The sequence below is a fragment of the Phacochoerus africanus genome, chromosome 9, assembly GCF_016906955.1.
Source record: "Phacochoerus africanus isolate WHEZ1 chromosome 9, ROS_Pafr_v1, whole genome shotgun sequence".
In the NCBI taxonomy this organism is placed as follows: Eukaryota; Metazoa; Chordata; class Mammalia; order Artiodactyla; family Suidae; genus Phacochoerus; species Phacochoerus africanus.
In genome coordinates, this window is record NC_062552.1 from 33956521 (window position 1) to 33979320 (window position 22800).

Consider the following 22800-nt stretch of genomic DNA (forward strand, 5'->3'; position numbering starts at 1 on the left):
CCTGCACACACCCACCCCACCCGCAAAACACCCTCCAGCTTCAGTCCACGATGCCAGCTGAGATGCCAGGCTCTGAACGCTCAGACCGCAGACCGACATTAACTGCCCAAGGACACATGCCCTGGGCTGGAACCCGAGAAGGGGGTTGGGTAGGGGCAGGTCACCCCAGCTGAGCGATCACATTCCCTGGCAGCTGTCCAAGGGGCAGCTCCAGCTGCACCTGTTTTGTGGGGCGATTTGCTTTTATCAGTATTGACACAGCAGCAGGGCCAGGGAATAGCATAGTAATAAATAAATGAGAGCAAGGGGGGGAAAAAGGGCCGGAGCCACTGAGGCGAGGCAAAAATGCTGAGCTCTTTTTTTTGCTTGTTGTATGTCAGCACGTTCAATCCAGCTTCCCCACCCCTGAAATCTCTGAGGATCATGGTGTAGGCTTGGCATGGGAGTTCTGGGTCTTAAAGAGATAGAATTGCAGAGTTGGAAGCATCTTAAGATCCTTTTGTGCCAGGCATCCCTAACCAACGGATCTCAGGGTTACTTGGTATCTTCACCTGCCACTTATGGTTTGTCAGGAATCTCAGCAGGAAGGGAGTTCCTTCCTCCCTCTGCCAAGTTTCAGCATCAGGGAGACAGAATGATTAAAGTGTAGGTTTTGGAGTTAGTCAAACCTAGGATCAAATCCTGGCTCTTTCTTGCTGTGTGATTTTGGATATATTAACTAACCACTCTGAGCCTCCCCAGAAATAGAAACAAAACAAAACAATTGTTGCGAGGATGCAAAAGATGGTATAAGCAAAAGCCCAGAATAATTGCTCTGTATATGTATATGTTCGCTTGGTTGCTACCTGTCAGCATCACCTCAGGTTTCTTTTAAGGATATGGAGGAAATGCACCCGCCACTAAAAAACAATGCTGAGGGGACTGATCTGTTCCAGACATGGGGGAGCAGAGGCAAGCAAGAGCTTGACATGCTCTTTGTTCCACAACCAGGGCCAAACGTGGCCTCTTGGTTTCTCAGGCTTATTTCCAGACCTTGGGGGCTGCAAGTTGACTCATCCCCAAAATAGTACATTAACAAGAAGTGGAATTCAAAGAAACCTGGTATCAGAAGCCACCTGACTGAGCCCAGAAATAAACTGCATTTGCAGAAATTACTAGCAATGAGTAACTACCATGTTGCAGACAGGGCGGTAAGTTCTCCAAGGGGCAGACGTAGTGCAGCCACGAAGAGGGTGAGTTCAAGCGTCAGACCGCTGGACTCTAACCCCAGTGTGACATCTGCTAGTCATGTACCCAAGACAGGCGATTTAACCTCCATAAGCTTCGCTTTCCTTATCTGTAAAATGGGCATAATAACACCCCACAACCTTGTTGTGAGGAAATGTATGAAAACCACGTGGTGAGTGCCTGACATGGAGAAAGTGCTTAATCATGGTAGCACTGGTGGTCTTGTTGCTGTTATATGAAAGAGGCCAGGGACTGTGTCGTATTCGGCCCTGGACCCCCAGATGCTCAAGCAAAGCTTGGCATTTGGTAGGGTATAGTAATGTTTGACGAATGACTAACGAGACCCTTGCCCTCAAGATGTTATATCTTCCCAGGAAATAGAAGACACAAATTGCCTGTGCCACTCACAGTAGGAGACAACAGAGGGTTAAAAGCCATTCTGCCAGTCCCCAGGCCCCAGAGGCAGACAGTCCCTTTGATCCCTCAGTTTCATCTATCCAGGATGCTTTCAAGAGAGGAAAACAGGAAGTATCTCTGATAGCCCAGCTTGCTCTGGGATTTTTGTTTTGTTTTGTTTTTAAATGATGGGGGGAGGGAGGAGGATGATCCTTTGGGTCACATTTTGCCAGGAAGTCAGACTCCTTCCTTTCAAATGCCGTGGCTTCCAAAGGGGCAGATAAATAGCAAATAGCCTTGTGCTCAGTGCAGAGAGGAAGATGTGATCCAGAAGTGGCAGGCCTGGCAGGTTGGGCTTGCTTAGTGGACCGTGTTACAGGTACAAGACTCAGGTGTTTCTGGAGCACATGGCCCTTTGCATATTCATTCCCTCTCTCACTGTTGACCAAATGCCTTGGGCTAGACCCTGAAGTTATGGCTCAGTATCAAGTGTCCAGAGTACAAACAAACTGAAAAGACGAAGGACAGTGAGCAGAGAAGATGGGCTGAACACAGAAAAGTGAGGATGTTCTAAAGGAGAGAAGCAGCAGGTGTGAGAAGGCACTTATGAGTGCTTTCAGGAGTGAAAAATGGAAGCGAACAAAAGAAAAAACCCAAGGAAGAATAAATATATCGGAAAAACAAAAGAGAGCTTCTAAGAGTGTGTAGCCAGTCTTCCTCACTTGAGAAGTGGGCCCTGATCACATGCACCAGAAGCCCATGACCTCCAGGGACACACGGCTGACAGGAGTGGATGGAAACAGGAAGCAGGATAACAGTTTAAGACAGCAGATCTGACTCTGACCTAGCCGGCCCCGAAAAGAGAGCATTTGCCAACCCCATGTGCCACACTCATGTGTGATGTTTACCCAGGATGGACACTAGAGAACTTTCAGGAAAGTGGAAATAGTCTATGCCATGATAGAGATATAGCTTACAGGGGCAGATCCATTTATCAGTGTGGTCCACGTAAGATTGCTGCATTTCCGTGTTTGTTAATTCCACCTGGAAAAAAAAAAGAAAGAAAGAACTCTACAAAATAACCATCAAGTGGGTGGGCTATGGAGGTAGAGATGGCAGGGGACAGAGAAAGACAGAATGCTGATGATTGAAGCGAGGCAATAGATCCTTGTGGGGTTCATTCACAATAGTGTTGTTGTTGATGTTGAATTTGCTTGAAAACTTTCATCCTAAAAAAGTTTTTTTAAAAAATCGTAGGTGTTCCCTGGTGGCTCAGCAGATTGCATTGGGGATCCAGCCTTGTCACTGCCATGGTTCAGATCGCTGCTGTGGTGCCAGCTTGACCCCTGGCCCGGGAACTTGCGCATGCCACAGGCGCGGCCAAAGAAAAGAAATACCGCCGCTGTCCTCAAGCAAATCCCTTTCAGGTTCTCACGAGAGCCGCTGAAACATTATCTAAATCCCGTCTTCCTGTTACAGATGAGGAAACTGGGGCGCACCTTGGCTTATTCAAGGTGTCCTCAGATATCAAGTGGCAGAGCTGATGCTGGAGTCTCAGGCGAGAGCAGCACCCTTTGACCTTTTCAACTCTTACCCGCCTGGTGAGTCAGCTGGAATTTGCTCCTTACCCGGAGCTGCCTTCCCAGCTCCCAAGCCCAGGTCTTGAAGTGCAGGGAGGCAGGGTGGCCTGGGGGTGGTTCTCTCCACCACTTTGCTCTCCACGCTCTTCCTTCTGAAAGGTAAGCCTGAGCTCGAAGAGATTCAATTAGGTCTCCTCCCGCGGCTTTCAGAGGCAGAAAAGGAAACCCACACAACAAAAGATTTCCCGGAACCTGGAGTGATAACTACATCAGGGAGAGTCCCAGCTCCGGGGCTCACGGAAGCGTTGGCTCAGAGCAGCTGGTTGGCCTCCCTTACCTTGGTCCCCCCTTATCTGTAAGAAGGGAGTGAAGATTTCAGGTTCTGTTATCTACGGGGTTGTCAGGAGGATCTCAAGAGGTGCTGGGAGAGAAAGCACTTTGAAAAGTTAAAAAGAGCTGGACAAATGGGAGGAAGCATTATCACAGACTAAGAGAGGGAGGGAGGGAAGGGCAGGGGAGGAGGAAGGTAAGCAGCGAGCCCTGTGCAGGATTCTTAAATGCAGCCTTTAGGTCGTGCCTCAGAGGAAAAGACTTTGGGGGGTGGGGGCTGTAACACTTCCCCATGTCTTGCGCTCACCCAGACGGTGTGTTTTGCTCTTGCTGTAACATCTCATTTCCTCCTTTCAGGACGCTCTATGGGGGAGTTCCCTGGTGTCTCAGTGGGTTAAGGAGACGGCATTGTCACTGCTGTGGCTCAGGTTTCTCTGGTGGGAATTCAGTCCCTGGCCTGAAGATTTGCACATGCCATAGGCATGGCCAAGGAAAAAAATAAAACAAAGTAGGAAGTTCCTGTTGTGGCTCAGCAGAAACGAACCTGACTAGTATCCATGAGAATAAGGTTTTTTTTTTTTTTTTTTTTGCTTTTTAGGGCCACACTCATGGCATGTGGAGGTTCTGAGACTAGGGGTCTAATCAGAGCTTACAGCTGCTAGCCTACACCACAGCCACAGCAATGTCAGATCCGAGCCTCATCTGCAACCTACACCACAGCTCACAGCAACACCAGATTCTTAACCTGTTGAGCGAGGCCAGGGATTGAACCCCAATCCTCATGGATCCTAATTGGGTTCATTAACCACTGAGCCATGAAGGGAACTCCAAAGATGCGGGTTTGATCCTTGACCTTGCTCAGTGGGTTAAGGATCTGGCGTGGCTGTGGCTGTGGCTGTGCCATAGGCTTGCAGCGATAGCTCCCATTCAACCCCTAGCGTGAGAACTTCCATATGCTGCACCTGTGGACCTTAAAATAAATAAAATAAAATAAATAACGAAGAGTAACATTGGCCAATTTCTGGGATGATCCAGGAGGCTAAGTTTAAAACAAAACAAAAACAACACTGTATGGGGACTCTGGTATTATTATTCTGCTCATGTTACACAGGAGTAAAGAGGCACAGAGACCCTCAAACAACTTGCCCAAGGTCACACAGCCACTGAGGGCAGAGCTGGGCTCACAGCAAGTGTCTGGTCCTGGGAGGGAAGGCCGCCCCTCCCTCTGAGAAGTGGCGGGAGACAGGGGGGTTTGCTGAGACTTCCTGCTACCCGGGTGTCCGAGTCATGGTCAGGAGACCTGGCCTTGAGTCCCAGTTCAACTGCTTATTAACCATGTGACCCGGACAGAGTCCTGCTTCCTCGTGGAGCCGCAGTCTCTTGGGCTGCACCACGGTGATAATAAAACCTGCTGCCCCTCCCTCCCGGTCGCAGGGAGGATTCCATGAAATCACAGATACTGCAGGTGCTTTGAAACAGCTGCAAAGGGCAACAGAAGTGAAGAGCTCCCGATCGTTTCTTTGGAGAAGCAGCCCTGGGTTATCTCTGGGTGACATCCAGCTCCTGGTCCCCTTGGCCTGCCCTCCATACCCGAGGGATGGAAGTTGGAACTGGGGCCAGTGTGTCTCTTCGGATACTGTTGGGGAGGGAGGGTGAAGAGAGGCGTCACAAACGGAGCCAATGTGAAGGGTTCCCCGAACAGACATAATAGAGCATTGGCCTGAGGTTCTATCCTGGCCCTGAATTGCAGCAGGGCCCCTTCCCCCTCTTTGTCATAAAACAAACAGGCTTTCAGCTACTTGGGCAGGATTTAACTAGCGATTGGCCCTAGAGATAAGTGGATCACGCTCAGCAAGCTCACATGGGAATAATTTGTGCCTAAGAGCAGTTCATAATTTATATTTTTGAATCCACACTCAGGGAGCTATCTTTGCAGTGATTACAGACACAGTTGCCCCATACTGCACACCCCTTCTCAGTCCAGGACTGAGATAACTGGGTTACAGGAGCCTGGCCAGTGGGCCTGAAGTCATAGCTAAATACGTAAAGAGTTTATTCTTATAAGACTGTACAAATTTGGAGTTCCCTGGTGGCCTAGTGGGTTCAGGATCCAGTGTTGTCACTGCTGTGGCTCAGGTCACTGTTGTGGCAAGTGTTTGATCCTTGGCCTGGGAACTTCTGTATGCTGTGGGCACAATTGAAAAAAAAAAAAAAAGATTTGGGAGTTCCCACTGTGGCTCAGTAGGTTAAGGACCCAACTTGTATCCATGAGGATGAAGGTTCGATCCCTGACCTCCCTCAGTGGGTTAAGGATCCAGCATTGTCTCTAGCTACGGCATAGTTTGCAGATTTGTCTTGGGTGCAGTGCTGCTGTGGCTGTGGTGTAGGCCAGCAGCTGCAGCTCTGACTCTACCTCTAGCCTGGGAATTTCCATACGCTGCAGGTGCATCCCTAAAAAGAAGAAAACAAAACAAAATACATCTAGGGAAATCCCTTGAACTCATCAATAGACCTTCAGATTAACTCCACCCATGGCTTGTTTGTCCTATTCTGAAACTTGCCCATTTCTCCGGTCCCCTATCTAATGTCCTTCCTGGAGTTCACTAATGTCCACTACCCAGAGCACAGGGGGGAAGGGACAGGGTATGGTCAGGATTCTGCCTGAAGGTGCTGGTGAGGTGTAGGGTGGGGGAGGGGCAGAGGAGCCTTGGCTTCTAATCAGTGACATGTCTGTAACAAGTCACATCTTCTCTGAAAATGGAGATGGTTGGTGGAAAGCAAAGACTCAAAGTCTTTTTCTTCCCCACCCCCTTTTTCTGCATGCTGGCCGTGCCCCATAGCATGTGGAAGTTCCCAGGCCAGGGATGGAACACTTGCCATAACAGTGACCTGAGCCACAGCAGTGACAATGCCAGATCCTTAACCTGCTGCACCACTAGGGAACTCCCAGACTCAAAGTCTTCGTGACCTCTTGCAATTCACACAATCGTGGGATGTGAGCATTTGCCACAGACCCTGCTTTCCTGCCTGCAGTATGGGGATAAGCCGACGTTCGCGCCTATCTAAGGCAAACACCTGCCCAGGCCACTGATCCCATCCCCTCCTCCCTCCCGTCCTGCTCCCTCCTTTCTCCTGCATCATCTGTTTTCCTTCTTTGCTGAATCATTTGCCATCAGCATGTAAATATATATAAATATGCTATAATTTCTCCTATCCAAAAAAAAGTCTCTCTTGACCCTCCTTCTCTTCCAGCTTCTCTCACAAACCCGTTTCAATCACTCCATTGGCTCCACCCAAACTGTTCTCTGTTAAAGTCAACTAGGTCCCTCCTAATGGTCATGATTTTGTCCTCAGCTTACTGGACTGCTCAGCAAGAATCAGCTGATCATTCCTTCTTCCTTGAAATACATTTTTCCGTTGGCTTCCATGACGCTAGGGTCGCTCGATTCTTTCTCGGCATCTCCTTTGCTAGGCCCTCCTTACCTCCTTCACCTCCAAGCGTTGGAGGGTCCTAGGGCTTCGTCCTTGAATCTGTTCCCAGTCTTCATTAATCCGTTGGTGATTTCATTCAGTCTCATTGTGTTAAATGCCACTGTCTTAGAACCTTCATAAAAGGTTTGCAGGTAGGGAGTTTATAAAGGAATAAAATTCTAGAGAGCAGAAATGAGGGACAGGGTAAGAGAAAGAGAGAGGAAAGGGAAACCAATTCAAGGATGCATTATTGGAGGTCCCATCATGGATCAGTGGAAATGAATCTGACGAGTATCCATGAGGACGCAGGTTTGAGCCCTGGCCTTGCTCAGTGGGTTAAGGATCTGGAGTTGCCGTGAACTGTGGTGTAGGTAGCAGATGCGGTTCGGATCTGGTGTTGCTGTGGCTGTGGTGTAGGCCGGCAGCTGCAGCTCTGATTCAACCCCTAGCCTGGGAACTTCCATATGCCACAGGAGTGACCCTAAAAAGACAGAAAAAAGAAAAAGAAAAAAGAAAATCTCTAGGAAAAACAAAACCACTTCCTTTTCATCGTCTTTCTCCCCTTAGCCAATGAGGACTCCATCTTTCAGGTGTTTCTTCCAAGTCAGCAACCTTGGAGACGTCCTTAAATTGGCTCCACATATAATCCTTCAGTAAATTGCTCTGGGCTTTACCTTCAAAAAATATCCCAAATCTGACCACTTTTAACCACAACTCCTTGTCCAAGCCACAGCACCCGCCCTCATCTGGATCTCGGCAATTACCTCCTAATTGGTCTCCCACTCACTGGCTTATCCTATTACTGTCTATTCTCCTCCAACAACTGGGGAGCCTTTTAAAGTGTAAGTCAGATAATGTCACTCTTTGGCATTTCCTTTCCCCCTTCCCTGCTTTATATTTCACACATCACTCTCTGACATAATATATACTTCAAGTATTTACTTTGTTTATTGTCTCCTTCTAATAGAATGAAAGCAAGGAGTTTTGTCTATTTTATTCCTAAGGACTTCTGGTGCATGAGGGGAGTACGGCAAAAATTTCTTGGAGTTCCCCAGTGACACAACAGAATTGGTGGCATTTCTGTAGCACTGGGACACAGGTTCGATCCCGGCCCAGCCCAGTGGGTTAAGGATCCAGCATTGGCCCAGCTGCGGGATAGGTTGCAACTGCCGCTCAGATCTGATCCCTGGCCCAGGAACTCCATATGCCATGGGGTGGCCAAAAAAAGAAAAGAAAACACATATTTCTTTTTTTTCTTTCTTTTTTTTTTTCTTTAGGGCTGCACTTGCAGCTTATGGGGTTGAGTGGGAGCTGCAGCTGCTGGCCTACACCACAGCCGCAGCAACGCCAGATCCACCAGGTCTTACATTGCGTCGGCAGCCTACACTGCAGCTCACAGCAAGGCTGGGTCCTGAACCCACTGAGCAAGGCCAGGGATCAAACCCACAACCTCATGGATACTATCTGGGTTCATTACCTCTGAGCCACAACAGGAACTCCTTTTTAAAAGCAAACAAACAAACGCAGAACCACAAATATTTCTTGAGAAAGACCAAGACCATCTAGATGGAGCCCCTGCACTTTCAGAGGAGAAGCTGTAGCCCAGAGTTACCACCGTACTAATTATACGGCGAGGCCTTCTTGATGCTCCGGCTGGTGTTCTGAATGACGTCTCCACTCTCAGCAGCGTTGGTAGTTATTATTATGGCTGTTGGCTGTCTCTCAAGTCTGAGAGTAGTTTGTAGCCAGGCTCTGATGCACCCCCACGAAACCACGAGAGAACAATTCCAAGGCAATGGGAGCTTAAGTAATCCATGATCACGCAGTGTAAAGGAAGCAAGCCGCTGAAGGGAAATCAAGGTGAGAGAGAGCCCCCAGGGGGTCCTGAGGGGAGCGTGCCACTGAGATCCCTGAAGGAGGAAGAGTATTTCAGGTCTGGGAGCAGAGAGTGAGGAGACAAATTTACTAACCCCTATATACCCCATTTTCCACTCATCTGAGCGGGGTAGAGGGCAAGAGTGGGCTGACTTGGGGTTGGACCTGAGAGGCTGAGTTCTCCTCAGCCATGCTCTGGCTGTGTGACTTGAGCCAGTTACTTAGTCTCTCTGAACCTTGTTTCTCTCAAAATGAGGACGAGGCTTACATACCACCCTGAGCTAGAGGATTTCATGAAATAACATGAAAAAGTGTTTAGTAGAGTGACACCACAGTCAAGCAATAAGTAGGACTATTATTATTATGATTTTTTTACTAGATCATAGAAATTTGCAACAGTAAGTGCCTGGGCCAATCAGGAGGAAGTTGTGAGAGGCACGAAGAGTGGCGATGAGGAACGGTAGAGTGCAGGGGCCCGATAATGGAGTGTAATAAATGCCAAGCTGAGGAGTTCCCATCGTTGCACAGCAGAAACAAATCCAGCTAGGAACCATGAGGTTGCGGATTCGATCCCCAGCCTTGCTCCATGGGTTAAGGATCCAGCATTGTTGCAAGCTGTGGCATAGGTTGCAGATGTGGCTCAGTCCAGTGTTGCTGTGGCTGGCAGCTGCGGCTCCGATTGGACACCTAACCTGGGAACCTCCATGTGCCACAGGTTCGGCCATAGGAAGAGTTGTTATGACTTAATTTCTAATGCCAAAGAGCAGCAAAAAAAAAAAAAAAAAAGGAAAGAAATAAATAAATAGAAGTTCCTGTCATGGCTCAGCAGAAACAAATCCGACTAGGAAGCATGAGGTGGCAGGTTCGATCCCTGGCCTCGCTAAGTGGGTTAAGGATCCGGCGTTGCTGTGAGCTGTGGTGTAGGTCACAGATGCAGCTCAGTTCTGGCATTGCTGTGGCTCTGGCGTAGGCCAGCAATAGCTCCATTTGGATCCCTAGCCTGGGAACCTCCATATGCCGCAGGGGTGGCCCTAAAAAGACAAAAATAAATAAATAAACAAACTCTACCTCAATAGAAGATAATAATAATAACGATAAATGCCAAGCTGAAGTCTTGGGACTGTGAAATTAGGTAAGGATCTTGACAAGGGCACACACAGAACACTGAGTGCCCGTCAGGGAGAGAACAAGAAGGCCAGAGACCAAAGGCAAGGAACAACCTGCCATCACCCAGCCCCCAGGCAGGTCTCTCACCTCCCCACTGTCCTGTTACAGTGACAGTTCCAGGTCTTGGTGTCTCCAGGAAGGTCCTGGAGGGCAGGAGCCAGGACGCCTTCATCCCTACCCTCAGAACTTGGCACAAGGCCTGGCACATAGTAGGGCTCCATCCGTGTTTATACTAGTTTTAATAACCTAGAGTGATGCTGTGGTAAAAATTCAAGGGAGTGATGAGGAAAGCCTGGGTGGGGACAGTGGCAGTAGGAATGAGCAGGATCAGGAGTTCCCTGGTGGTTCGGTGGATTAAAGATCCTGTGTTGTCACTATAGCGGCTCGGGTCACTGCTGTGGCACAAGTTTGATCCCTGGCCCGGGGTGTGTCCAAAAAAAATGGGCAGGGTCAAATCATAGGAAACATGGAGGGAGAAGCAGCAACTGCTGGAATTTTAGGTAAAAGTCAGGAAGACATGCAGCCCAGGCTAAGAGGGAAAATATGGATCTGAGTCCCAAGGCTCCTCCTGGCTCTGGGTCCTTGGTACTTTTGAATCATTTTGTGGGCAAATGCGGTGTGCATGTCAGGGGGCTGATAGTACACGTGAATGCCTGCGGAATATTTAAAAGCTTTGAACCCAGACTCAGATACAGAGAACAAACTGGTGGCTGCGGGGGGGGGGGGGGGGGGGTAGGTGGAGGGATGAGGGAAACAGGTGAGAGACTTAGAGCCACAAACTTCCAGTTATAAAATAAATAAGTCACAGGGATGTAAAGTCCAGCAAGGGAAATGCAGACAATAAGTGAATCACTTTGGGGATAGATGGTCACTCATCACGGTGGTCATTTTGTAATGGAAAAATATATTGAGTCACTTTGTTGTACACCTAAAAGTGACTCAGATGGGGCTGGAACCCAGCCAAAACCCAGACTGGGACTCGACCCCATTACCTTTTTTTTTTCTTCATCTTCTGACGTTTTATTTAGATATAGTTGATTTACAAGACTGATCATTTCTGCCGTACGGCAAAGTGATTCAGTTATACATATACACACATCCATTCAATTTTTAGATTCTTTTCCCCTGTATATTACCACAGAATATCAGGTAGAGCTCCTGTGCTAGGAACTCTAGCACAGGACAGCAGGTCCCATTGGCCATGTACCTCAGTGTGCACATGCCAATCCCAGACTCAACCCCATTGTCTTCATTGTCTTTTTTTTTTTTTTTTGGGCCATACTGGCAGCATGTAGATGGGATCAAATCCACACCACAGCAGTGACAATACCAGATGGTTAATCAGCTGAGCCACCAGGGAACTCCTGGGGTGGTTAGTTTTTATGGGCTGGGTATTTCCATAGGCTAGCGGTGGGAGGATTATTCCAACTATTTCAGAAAAGGGGTAGGAATTTCCAGGAATTGGGCCACTGCCTACTTTTTGGCCTTTTATAGTTAGCCTCAGAACTGTCCTGGCACCTGTGGGCATGTCCATTAGCTGCTAATGTGTTACAATGAGCATATGAAGAGGCTCAAGGTCCAGGGGAAGTTGAATCATCCACCGTCTTGGACCTAGTTGGTTCTAACCAGTTTTTGTCATATCCTCAGGGGCTCTGTCATTCTCTTATTTTTATTTTTTGCTTTTTAGGGCCGCACTTGTGGCATATGGAAGTTCCCAGGCTAGGGGTCCAATCAGAGCTACAGCTGCCGGCCTACACCACATCCATAGCAGCGCCAGATCTGTGCCACGTTTGCAACCTAAACCACAGCTCGTGGCAAGGCTGGATCCTTCACCCACTGAGCAAGGCCAGGGATCAAACCCTTAACCTCATGGTTCCTAGTTGGATTCGTTTCCGCTGTGCCACAAGAACTCTCTGTCATTCTTTTAAAAGTTGTGCCCTGCCCCCTTCTCTTCTGTTTCAAAACTAATATAATACTATAAGTCAATTATATTTCAATTAAAAAATAAAATAAATAAAATAAAAGCTTCGAACCCAAGCTTTACCACCTAGTAGCTAATTGAAACTGCATATATCATTTGACTTCTCTGATGCTGTTTTGTCTAGAAAATGGAGGAAAAAAGGGACAATAATGCCTGCTCTACCTTCCAAGGATGTTGAAATTATCAAACAGATTGTGGATATTCAAGTGATTTGGAAAACTCTCAGGTATTTTTTAAATGTAAAGCACTGTTAGTAATATACTTGTGATTAATTCCCTGATCCTATTCTTTTCAACTCTTCAGTAAAAATTATGAGGGGACTGGCTTTGAAAGTGCAAGCTAAATCATTTCACAAAAACTTACATAAGTTTTGGAGTTCTCATTGTGGCTCAGCGGGTTAGGAACCTGACTAGTATCCATGAGGATGCGGGTTCAATCCTTGGCCTTGCTTAGTGGGTTGAGGATCTGACATTGCCATGAGCTGTGGTGTAGGTCACAGATGCAGCTTAGATCCCATGTTGCTGTGGCTGAGGTGTAGGCCAGCAGCTGAGGCTCCAGTTTGACTCTTGGCCTGGGAATTTCCATATGCCTCCTTGTGGGAAAAAAGGAAGGAAGGAAGGGCCTATAAAGCATTTCCTTAAAAAAAAAAATTAGAGTTCCTGTTCTGGCAAAGCGGAAATAAACTCAACCAGTATCCATGAGGTTGAGGGTTTGATCCCTGGCCTCACTCAGTGGGTCAGGGATCCAGCATTGCTGTGACTGTGGCGTTTGCTAGCAGTTGTAGCTCCGATATGACTCCTAGCCTGGGAACTTCCACATGCCTATGGTGTGGCCCTAAAAAGAAAAAGAAAAAGAAAATTATAGGTTTTGTTTTCCCTTCTCTGTCAAAAGGGGAAGCTAGGTTTTCCAGCTTGAGGTGAAAGTGAAGGGAGAGCAGTCGGTCTGCAGCTCCGGGGCTCTGGGGAGAAGTCAGAAACCATAAAGTTCACGCCGCCAAAATTTGGTTCCCCTGCTTCCCCCCAGTGAAGGTCCCTCCTGCTGCTTTAGGAGCTACCACCAAGTGGCCCCTCCTCAACTAGGGACGAAAACAAAAGATGACCCATCCTATGTTAAACTATAAATTACCAACAAATGGGATTAGAGCAGAGATAAGAAAAACATTATTTTAAAGGGCTCCAAAAGACTAGATTATACTAGACTGAAAGCATTTTGGCATCCGTTAAAACTGCAAACATTCCGGCCCCACCCCAGGCTACTAAATCCAAATCTGTACTTAACAAGATCCGCAGGTGATTCTTGTGCAGATTAGGGTGGTAAAGCATCCCTTAAAGGGAAGGTCAAAGGCGGGGAAAGGTGGGGTTACTAAGGCTCAAGCAGACCATGCATATCTGAGCACTATTAGATTAGAGGGAAGGGGGTCTTGGCCCACAGACTTGGGATATTAAGTCTCCATGGTCAAGGTCATCCCTACTGTGGAGATGGGTGAGTTCGGCTATCCAGCCTGCTGCCCTTAAGCTTTCAAGTCGTCTGACCATTCTTTGCAAAAACTCTATGCTCCCCAAACACCTGGCACTCTGTCTGTAGGACATAATGTGCTGGGACATCTTGACGCCAAGATTCAGATCCACCTGAAAGACATTTTTCTCTTTGTAAGCTAAATTGGCATTCTGATTTTATATACTTATCAAACAAAATCAGATGAGGCCCACTGCTAGACTATGATAAGTCAACCAGACTGATAATCAGACAGCCGTGTCCTGAAATGGCCCTGCCCATCAGCAGGCCTTTTCCAACTAACCAACCTGCATCCATCCCTCCTCTGTCTTTGAATTTCCAGCCATGTTGCCTTGCACTTTGCCTAGGCTGATCCTCTCTAGCATCACGTTTCTCACTTTCCTAAGTTCCCTGAGGGCAGCCAAGGTCTACAACTGAAAACACACTTGCTGCCATGAATTTGAACCCAAAAAGGAAAGGAAGTGTCTGCAATTAAAAGAACCCTTGGGGAGTTCCCGTCGTGGCGCAGTGGTTAACGAATCCGACTAGGAACCATGAGGTTGCGGGTTCGGTCCCTGCCCTTGCTCAGTGGGTTAACGATCCGGCGTTGCCGTGAGCTGTGGTGTAGGTCGCAGACCGTGGTTTGGATCCCGAGTTGCTGTGGCTCTGGCGTAGGCTGGTGGCTACAGCTCCGATTCAACCCCTAGCCTGGGAACTTCCATATGCCGCGGGAGCGGCCCAAGAAATAGCAACAACAAAAAAGACAAAAGACAAAAAAAAAAAAAAAAAAAAACCCTTGGAGTTCCCGTCGTGGCGCAGTGGTTAACGAATCCGACTAGGAACCATGAGGTTGCGGGTTTGGTTCCTGCCCTTGCTCAGTGGGTTAACGATCTGGCGTTGCCGTGAGCTGTGGTGTAGGTTGCAGATGCGGCTCGGATCCCCGACTTGCTGTGGCTCTGGCGTAGGCCGGTGGCTACAGCTCCGATTCAACCCCTAGCCTGGGACCCTCCATATGCCGAGGGAGCGGCCCAAGAAATAGCAACAACAATAACAACAAAAAAGACAAAAGACAAAAAAAGAAAAAGAACCCTTGAGGAGTTCCTATTGTGGCATAACAATGGGATAGTTGGCCTTTCTGGAGCATTGGGACAAAGGTTCAATCCACAGTTAAGGATACAAAGTTGTTGCAGCTGTGGCATAGGTGGCAACTGCGGCCTGGATCTGATCCTGGACTAGAGAACTCCATATGCAGTGGGGCAGCCGCAAAAAAAAAAAAAGAAAGAAACCTTGGTTTCTCAGGAGTTCCCTGGTGGCCTAGCAGTTAAAGGATCTGGTGCTGCCACTACTGTGGCTCAGGTTCAGTCTCTGGCCTGGGAACATCCACATGCCATGCAGGCAGCCAAAAAAAAAAGAAAAGAAGGAAAAGAAATCTTGGTTTCTTGTCGGGTGAGTAGGTCACTGAGATTTTTTTCCTTTTTTTCTTTTTTGACTCTGCCCCTGATGTGCAGAATTTCCAGGGCCAGGGATTGAACCTGCACCAGAGCAGAGACCTGAGCCACTGCAGTGACAATGCCAAATCCTTAATCCACTGGGACACCAGGGAACTCCTCACTGAGGTAGGTATTTAATACTGAAAAAACGGGAAGCAGTTACATAAGGGAATGATTAATTGAATTACTGTAGGTACATATACACTCTACACTATACCATGTAGCTAGAGTCCACATAGATTATGTGTTGGAATCTGGAAAACACTAATGATATATATTCTCTGACAGTCAGCCCCAGCAGAAAACATGACACTCCAAATTGGGAAATTTGGAGTGCCTGTTGTGGCTCAGCAGTAACAAACCTGACTAGTATCCAAGAGGAGACAGGTTTGATCCCTGGCCTCGCTCAGTGGGTTAAGGATCTGGCATTGCCATCAGCTGTGGCATAGGTCTCAGACATGGCTCAGGTCCTGAGTTGCTGTGGCTGTGGCACAGGCCAGCAGCTACAGCTGTGATTCAACCCCTAGCCCGGGAGCCTCCATATGCCCAGGATGCACGGCCCCCCTAAAAAAAAGAATTGGGAAATTTGAAGAGAGCTGAAAAAAGGTGTAAGCAACATTGGGAAAGCAGAGGGGAGCTGTTTCTACTTCCAGAGGAGCAGGTTAAGGATCTGGTGTTGTCACTGCAGCAACTTGGGTTGCTGCTGTGTTGAGGATTCAATCCCTGGCCCTGGGGGCTTCTATATGCAGCAGGTTCAGTGGGGGCGGGGGGGGGGGGGGAGAAAACCATCATAGGGAAATCCATCCTAAAGTCAATCATAGTTTTCTTTATTATTATTACTCAGTGAATTTATTACATTGATAGTTGTACAATGATCATCACAATCCAATTTTATAGCATTTCCATCCCAAACCCCCAGTGCATCCCCCTGCCCCCCAACCTGTCTCCTTTGGAAACCATGTTTTTCAAAGTCTGTGAGTCAGTATCTGTTCTGTAAAGAAGTTCAGTCTGTCCTTTTTTCAGATTCCACATGTCAGTGATAGCATTTGATGTTGGTGTCTCATTGTCTGACTGACTTCACTTAGCATGGTAATTTTTAGGTCCATCCATGTGCTACAAATGCCGTTATTTCGTTCCTTTTAATGGCTGAGTAATATTCTATTGTGTATATGTACCACATCTTGTTTATCCACTCCTCTGTCAGTGGACATTTAGGTTGTTTCCATGTCTTGGCTGTTGCAAATAGTGCTGCAGTGAACATCAGAGTACATGTGTCTTTGCGAGTCGTGGTTTCCTCTGGATAGATGCCCAGGAGTGGGATTGCTGGATCAAATGGTAGTTCTATTTTTAGTTTTCTGAGGAAAACTCCATACTTTTTTCCACAGTGGTTGCACCAATTTACATTCCCTCTAACAGTGTAATAGGGTTCCTTTTTCTCCACACCCTCTCCAGCACTTATTGTTTGTCAACTTTGTGATGATGGCCGTTCTGGCTGGTGTAAGGTGGTACCTCATAACTGTTTTGATTTGCATTTCTCTAATAATGAAGTGATGTTGAACATCTTTTCATGTGTTTTTTGGCCATCAGTATGTCTTCTTTGGAGAATCGTCTGTTTAGATCTTCTGCCCATTTTTTGATGGGGTTGTTTGGTTTTTTTGGAAGACAATCATTATTGCATAAAGGTTTTGGGGAATGGGCCAGGGATTTTGATAAGACAGAGTTGTTGACTTTCAGTTATTGATAATGTGGCTAAGTTGCTTTTCTAAAAAAACACAGTCAATGAAGCAAGCTGAGAATGCGTACTGGGGAGGAGATGGGGCAGCGTAAGCTCCCCTTCCTCCAAAGTAGCCTCTTGAAGCCATTTCTGGTAAGCTTCCAATTGCTTCATTTTGCAAAAAGGGAGAAATGACTGGTTCAAAGTCACAATGGCAAGCAGGGGGTAGATCTGGATCCCCCACCCCCGGGGGCAGGGGTTTCCAAACTGCCCTCACCTCTCCATCCAACCCTCCCCCCTTTGCCTCTTCTGCTGCAGATTCTAGAGCCACCCGGATTGGAAGCGGCTAAACGGCCTCCCACCCTTAATCTCACTGTCTGAATGATAAATCCTGCAGGACTGCTCCTTCCATTCAAGCCCTTCACACTCTCCTTTGAGGAGGTGGGTGGTCTCTTCCGCTGAAGCAGGGGCTGCCTGCCCTTCCTTCCACTTAGCATTCCCCCAGGAGTCGAGGACTTCCCGGGAGCCAGGCCTTCGCCTCCCAAACAATATCCAGATACGACACAGCCCTCCCAACCCCCATTCAGGGCCAGACCGTAAAATAAAGCCGCGTGGGCCTTGCACCCCTGGACAGGATCCTTTGTCTGAGTTGGAAACAGCCTGAAAAGATGAAAGGGGCTTCCACTCTGACCTCTTCACCCCTTGTTATCTTGTGCCAACTCCCTTTAGACTCTCGGAAGCCGACAGCAGCATTTTCCCATGGTCACTGGGGTTAACAACGCCTCGGCCGCCAGCAGAGAGCGGCATGCGAGGAATGTACCTGCCTAAGGGGTGATTATTTTCATCAAGGACAGGCTGAAATGGATAATGAGGTCAAAAACAAACGCCATCTCTTTCTCAAAGGACTCTCTAAAGAGAGGCTATTAGATATAGTTCATTAGGTGGGGGGTAGGTAGAGAGCTACTTTTTCAGGCTGCTGCTTAAAGAGCATGGAGGCATTTTGCCAAGTTTAGATTCTTCTCCAAGTCAGTAGGGGGCCAAGTTTACCCTCAGATTCAAGCTTTTATAGATCTGGGTCTCATTCAGGTACCGGCAACAAGTGGACTCAAAGACAAGACTTGCAAGAGAATGTATTATAGCAATACCAGTGAACTCCACAGCTTAAAAAAAAAGAAAACAAAAAACCTAACACTGATTTGAAAATCAAATCTGGAAAAGTGACGAACCAGAATTTATACATAAAAAATATGTTTCTAGGAGTTCCCCGGTGGCTCAGCAGGTTAAGGATCTGGCATAGTCACTGCTGTGGCTCAGGTTGCTGCTGTGCCGCGCGGGTTCAATCCCTGGCCCCAGAACTTAGACTTGCCGCCAGTATAGCAGTAAATAAATAAATAAATAAATAAATATTTAAAAAATAAATATATATGTGTGTATATACATATATATACCTACATATGCATATATGTATATGTATATATAGTTCTCATGTGTTAGCATCTTTATAAATGTCCCCATTCCATTATCATCATCACCATAATTCAGGCACTAACTCCCCATCCTTCATGCCTAGATTTTATCATCCCTTGCAATGGACCCTCCACTGCTAAACCCTTTCCCTTCCAATTCATCCTGCATCCACAAAAATAAATAAATAAATAAATAAATAAAATAAAGGAGTTCCCATCGATACTAGTGGTTAACGAACCCAACTAGTATCCATGAAGTCGTGGGTTCGACTCCTGGCCTTGCTCAGTGGGTTAAGGATCCAGGGTTGCCATGAGCTATGATGTAGGTTGCAGATGCGGCTGGGATCTGGCATTGCTGCAGCTATGGTGTAGGCCGGAGGCTGCAGCTCTGATTTGACCCCTAGCCTGGGAACCTCCATATGCCGCCAGTGCGACCCTAAAAAGACAAAAAAAAAAATCCTGCATCCAACACAAAGTTAATCTTCTTAAACTGAATATATCTGCTCAAAACCTTTCACTGCTCTACACGGTGGGAAGAGGTGTGTGCTAGCACAGTGCCCTGGTGGGGGAGCACCCTCTCACCTGCCTTTTTCTTGATATCACCATAAAATGATATTCAGACCCTCTAGATGGCATTTAAAGCTCTCCAAAATCTAAACCTAATTAACATTCAATCTGTAACACCCCCCCCTCCCCGCCCCCCTACATTGCACCCTTCCCCAAATCCATTTTTTTTTGGCCATGCCCAGGCCGATGAAGTGACAACATCGGATCCTTAACCCACTGCACCAGAAGAGAACTCCAGTCAATTCCATACACATTAGCTATGATGATTGTGATGACATAGGCTGACACCTGCAAAGGAGGTTCATTGCATAAAAAGACAAGCCAGAGCTCTGTGGAATGTGCTCCAAGCTCCCTGATCTAGCTGCGCTCACTCTGGCCTTTGTACCTTTGTTCCAGCTCTTCTCCAGGTCTGGAATGTTCTTTCCTTGTATCTCAAGACTGGGCTCAGAGGACACTTTCTCAGTGTGGCCTTTCCAGACCAGCCCCTCACCCCCAGTACAGCAGAACGACTTCCTCCATCCATTAAGGGACCACAGCTCTGTGATGGCATCTCTCACATTGTATAATCATGCTTGTGTATATGTTGGTCTCCGGTTAGAATGTTAACTTTTTTTTTTTTTTTTTAAATAGGGCCGCACCCGCAGCATATGGAGGTTCCCAGGCTAGGGGTCAAATCAGAGCTGCAGTGGCTGGCCTACACCACAGCCACAATGCCAGATCCAAGCTGCATATGTGACCTACACCACAGCTTACAGTAATGCCAGATCCTTAACCCACTGAGCAGGGCCAGGGATGGAACCAACATCCTCATGGATACTAGTTGGATTCTTAACCGGATGAGCCACAGTGGGAACTCCAGAATGTTAACTTCTTGATGATTAGCTTTGGAATTCTGGGTCCAAAACAGTCCCAGATCTAATCCACCCAGTTAAGTGTATTTGGAAGGAATGAACATAGAATGTGCAAAAAACGGCTTGTCCCTGAGTTTGCCTATGTGGCTTCACACCCAATCCCGCCCACTTAGCCTCTCAACCTCAGACCCTCATCAACATCTCTTGGAGAAGAATCACCACTCCTGGAGCATCCCTGCACCCTAACAGGGTATTATTGCCTTTGCAGCTGCTCCCTCCACCCCCCCGAATTGTGTGACCCGATGACCAATTGGAGATGCCACAAGGAACAAAACTCAGCGAGGCCAGAAGGTCGTTTGGTGCCCAAACTGCCACTCTAGGAAATGTCTGCAAATTCATCCGTGTAATGTAGTTGATCAATGAAGACAACATGGTGTGTTTGCATTCTCTCTCGCCCCAAGGAAGCTCAGAGGAACAAAATGGTAACTGATCACTTGGACTTTGTTGTCCAGTAATCATGAAAGACACAAAGGATCCTGGTTCTTCTCCCTATGATGAGCTGCAATCCCGAGGATTTATTGTGAGAAAAGGGGGCAGATTCAAGGGTACAACAGTCTGTGGTCTTGAAATAGGACAAAGGTATTGGTTCCTTACAGGAATAAAGCCAGTGAACTTAGACTTTATTTATTTATTTATTTATTTATTTATTTATTTTGTGGCAAGCCCACATCATGAGTAAGTGCCTGGGATGGAACACAGTGATGACAACACTAAATCCTTAATCTGCTGAGCCACCAGGAAACTCCTGACCTTGGTCTTAGCACCCTTTATATTCTGGTGAATTTATGGGCCACAGCCAGAGCTTTGGGGCTGCTGGAGATGTAATGCAGGAGGGCAACACAGGAGAGGTCATGTGGGAAAGGAAGCTTGGTCACCAGTCAGATTTGAGTAACTTTAGGGAGTCATCACTTATTAGCTATTGGAATACGCAAATATGTAAATCTCTGAGCTTAGGTTTCATCATCTACTTAATGAGGATGATGACCTAAGGCAAAGGATGGAGGAAGGAGGGTTAAGTGTGATCATGTAAAGTATGCAGTCCCCTGCAGTAGTGAGTGATTCCTCCATGAAAGGTAGTAGAAGAGCTCCCTGGTGGCTCAACAGGTTAGGGACCTGACATTGTCACTAGGGCTTCAATCCTTGGCCTCGGGAATTTCTTCAGGCTTCGGGCATTGCTCTCCTTCCCTCTTCCGCTCACACACACACCCCCTCCCCCGCTCCCCCACCTCCCCACCCCCGCCAAAATAGTGGAATGCTACAGATACATAAGCTGGAGTGACAGTGGTCCAGCTTTTAAGCAGAAATCAAGAAATATGTGTGTCTGTGGGTTGGGAAGGGAGGGAAAAAGGGAAGATGGTGGCTCTGGGATGAATGCTGGTCTCTCCAAAGGCAGGGGCCAGGGAAGGGACTCATGTGAGAGGTGATGAAATCATCTTTCCCAAAGTCCAGGAGTATCTATCTATCTCTTCATTTACCACGTCCCCAACCTTCCTAGCCATGCATCCTTCCTTGGTCAGGGCCCTGCCCCACCAGCTCCACTAGGGTCCCCCAGGGACCCAGGGAGGGTCAGCCAATTACAGTTTTATATTTTAAGATCTGGAGGGATGGAGTTCCTGCCATGGTCCAGCAGTTACAAGCACAACTAGTAATCCATGAGGATTCGGGTTCAATCCCTGGCCTTTCTCAGTGGATTAAGGATCTAGTGTTTACTCAAGCTGTGGTGTAGGTCACAGATGAAGCTTGGATCTGATGTTGCTGTGGCTGTGGTGTAGGCAGGCAGCTGTAGCTCCAATTCAACCCCTAGCCTGGGAACCTCCATATACCGCAGCTATGGTCCTTAAAAAAAAAAAAAAAAAAATCTGGAGGGGAATATTGGACATCACTAAATTAAATTCCACCGTGACACTTTTTTGGGGCCTCCCTCCCAAAGAATGTGGAAGTTCCCAGGCTAGGAATCAAACCCGGACCACAGCAAGTGACAACATTGGATCCTTAATGTACTGTGCCACAAGAGAAATCCCTCACTGTGTCATTTTATCTGTGAGGGAACTGAGACCCAGAAAGGAAGATCTATTCTAGTCCTGCCTCTGCTACTAAGGTTCTGTGAAGCCTTAGGCAAGTCACTTTCCCTCTCTGAGCCTGCTGTTTACTTATCTGTAAAACTGGGGCTTGAGTGTTGAGATGTCTAAGCACCCTTCAACTCCCACCTCCGCTGTATTAAAATCATAGTTCCAGAGTTCACACTGTGGCTTGGAAGATTACAAACCTGACTAGTATCCATCCATGAAGATGAGGGTTCAATCCCTGGCTTCTCTCAGTGGGTTAAGGATCAGGGGTTGTCGCAAGCTGAGGCATAGGTCGCAGAAGCTGCTCGCATCTGACCTTGCTATGGCTGTGGTGTAGGCTGCAGTGATGATTCAACCCCTAGCCTGGGAATGTCCACATGCCGCAGGTTTGGCCCTGAAAAATAATAGTAATTTTTTAGAAATAAAAATAAAATCATAGTTCCCTCTAGCACTCTCAAGTTTAGGCATTCGCTTACTGGCTCCCCCCAACACACACCCATCTCACACACAAAAGTCAAGAAGAAACATGTTTGGATGACTCTTGAGCTCCCTGAATTTTAACCCAACGCTGGTTTTCAGCAGGGGTAAGGACTAGAAGAGCTTGGTCAGGCAGAAGAAAGTGCCAGAGGAGGCTGGTGGCTCCCTGGCGCCTGCCTGGTCTGCTCAGCCCCTGTGATCTCCTCCCCGCGGGGCTCCTAAGAGCTGGCAGCGCAGCGGGGATAAGTGAGGCCAGCGATCGCACCTTACATGGCCATCCCCAAGGCTGCCCGGAATCCCTGGGATTTACGCAGACTTCTGGAAGATTTGGAGCAAGTGCACGTCACCTGCTGCCGCCACAAGTGTGCCTGGGCTTCTGCAGCCTCCGTCTTGTGACCGAGGAATTTTTAAATGGAAGCTCTGAGCTCACAAAGAAGAAAATGTCTCCCTGATGTCACACAGTTGCTGCCAATTCATCAGCGCAAAGCTAAAGGTCAGAGAGGGGGAAGCCACTGCTCCAGGGTCCCGTGGCTGCTCCCTCAGACGGGGCTTCCCTTCCAGCAGGCTTCCCGCCAGCCCCCACCCGGG

General features: G+C 47.6%; 1 long non-coding RNA gene across 1 annotated transcript; it reads left to right on the plus strand.

Moving 5' to 3' along the window:
- Positions 1-3023: 3023 nt before the first annotated feature.
- Positions 3024-20287, plus strand: LOC125135587 (uncharacterized). Its single transcript, XR_007137001.1, has 4 exons — positions 3024-3224; positions 12152-12253; positions 17044-17166; positions 19878-20287. It is a non-coding gene; the product is annotated as an uncharacterized LOC125135587 (long non-coding RNA).
- Positions 20288-22800: the final 2513 nt, after the last annotated feature.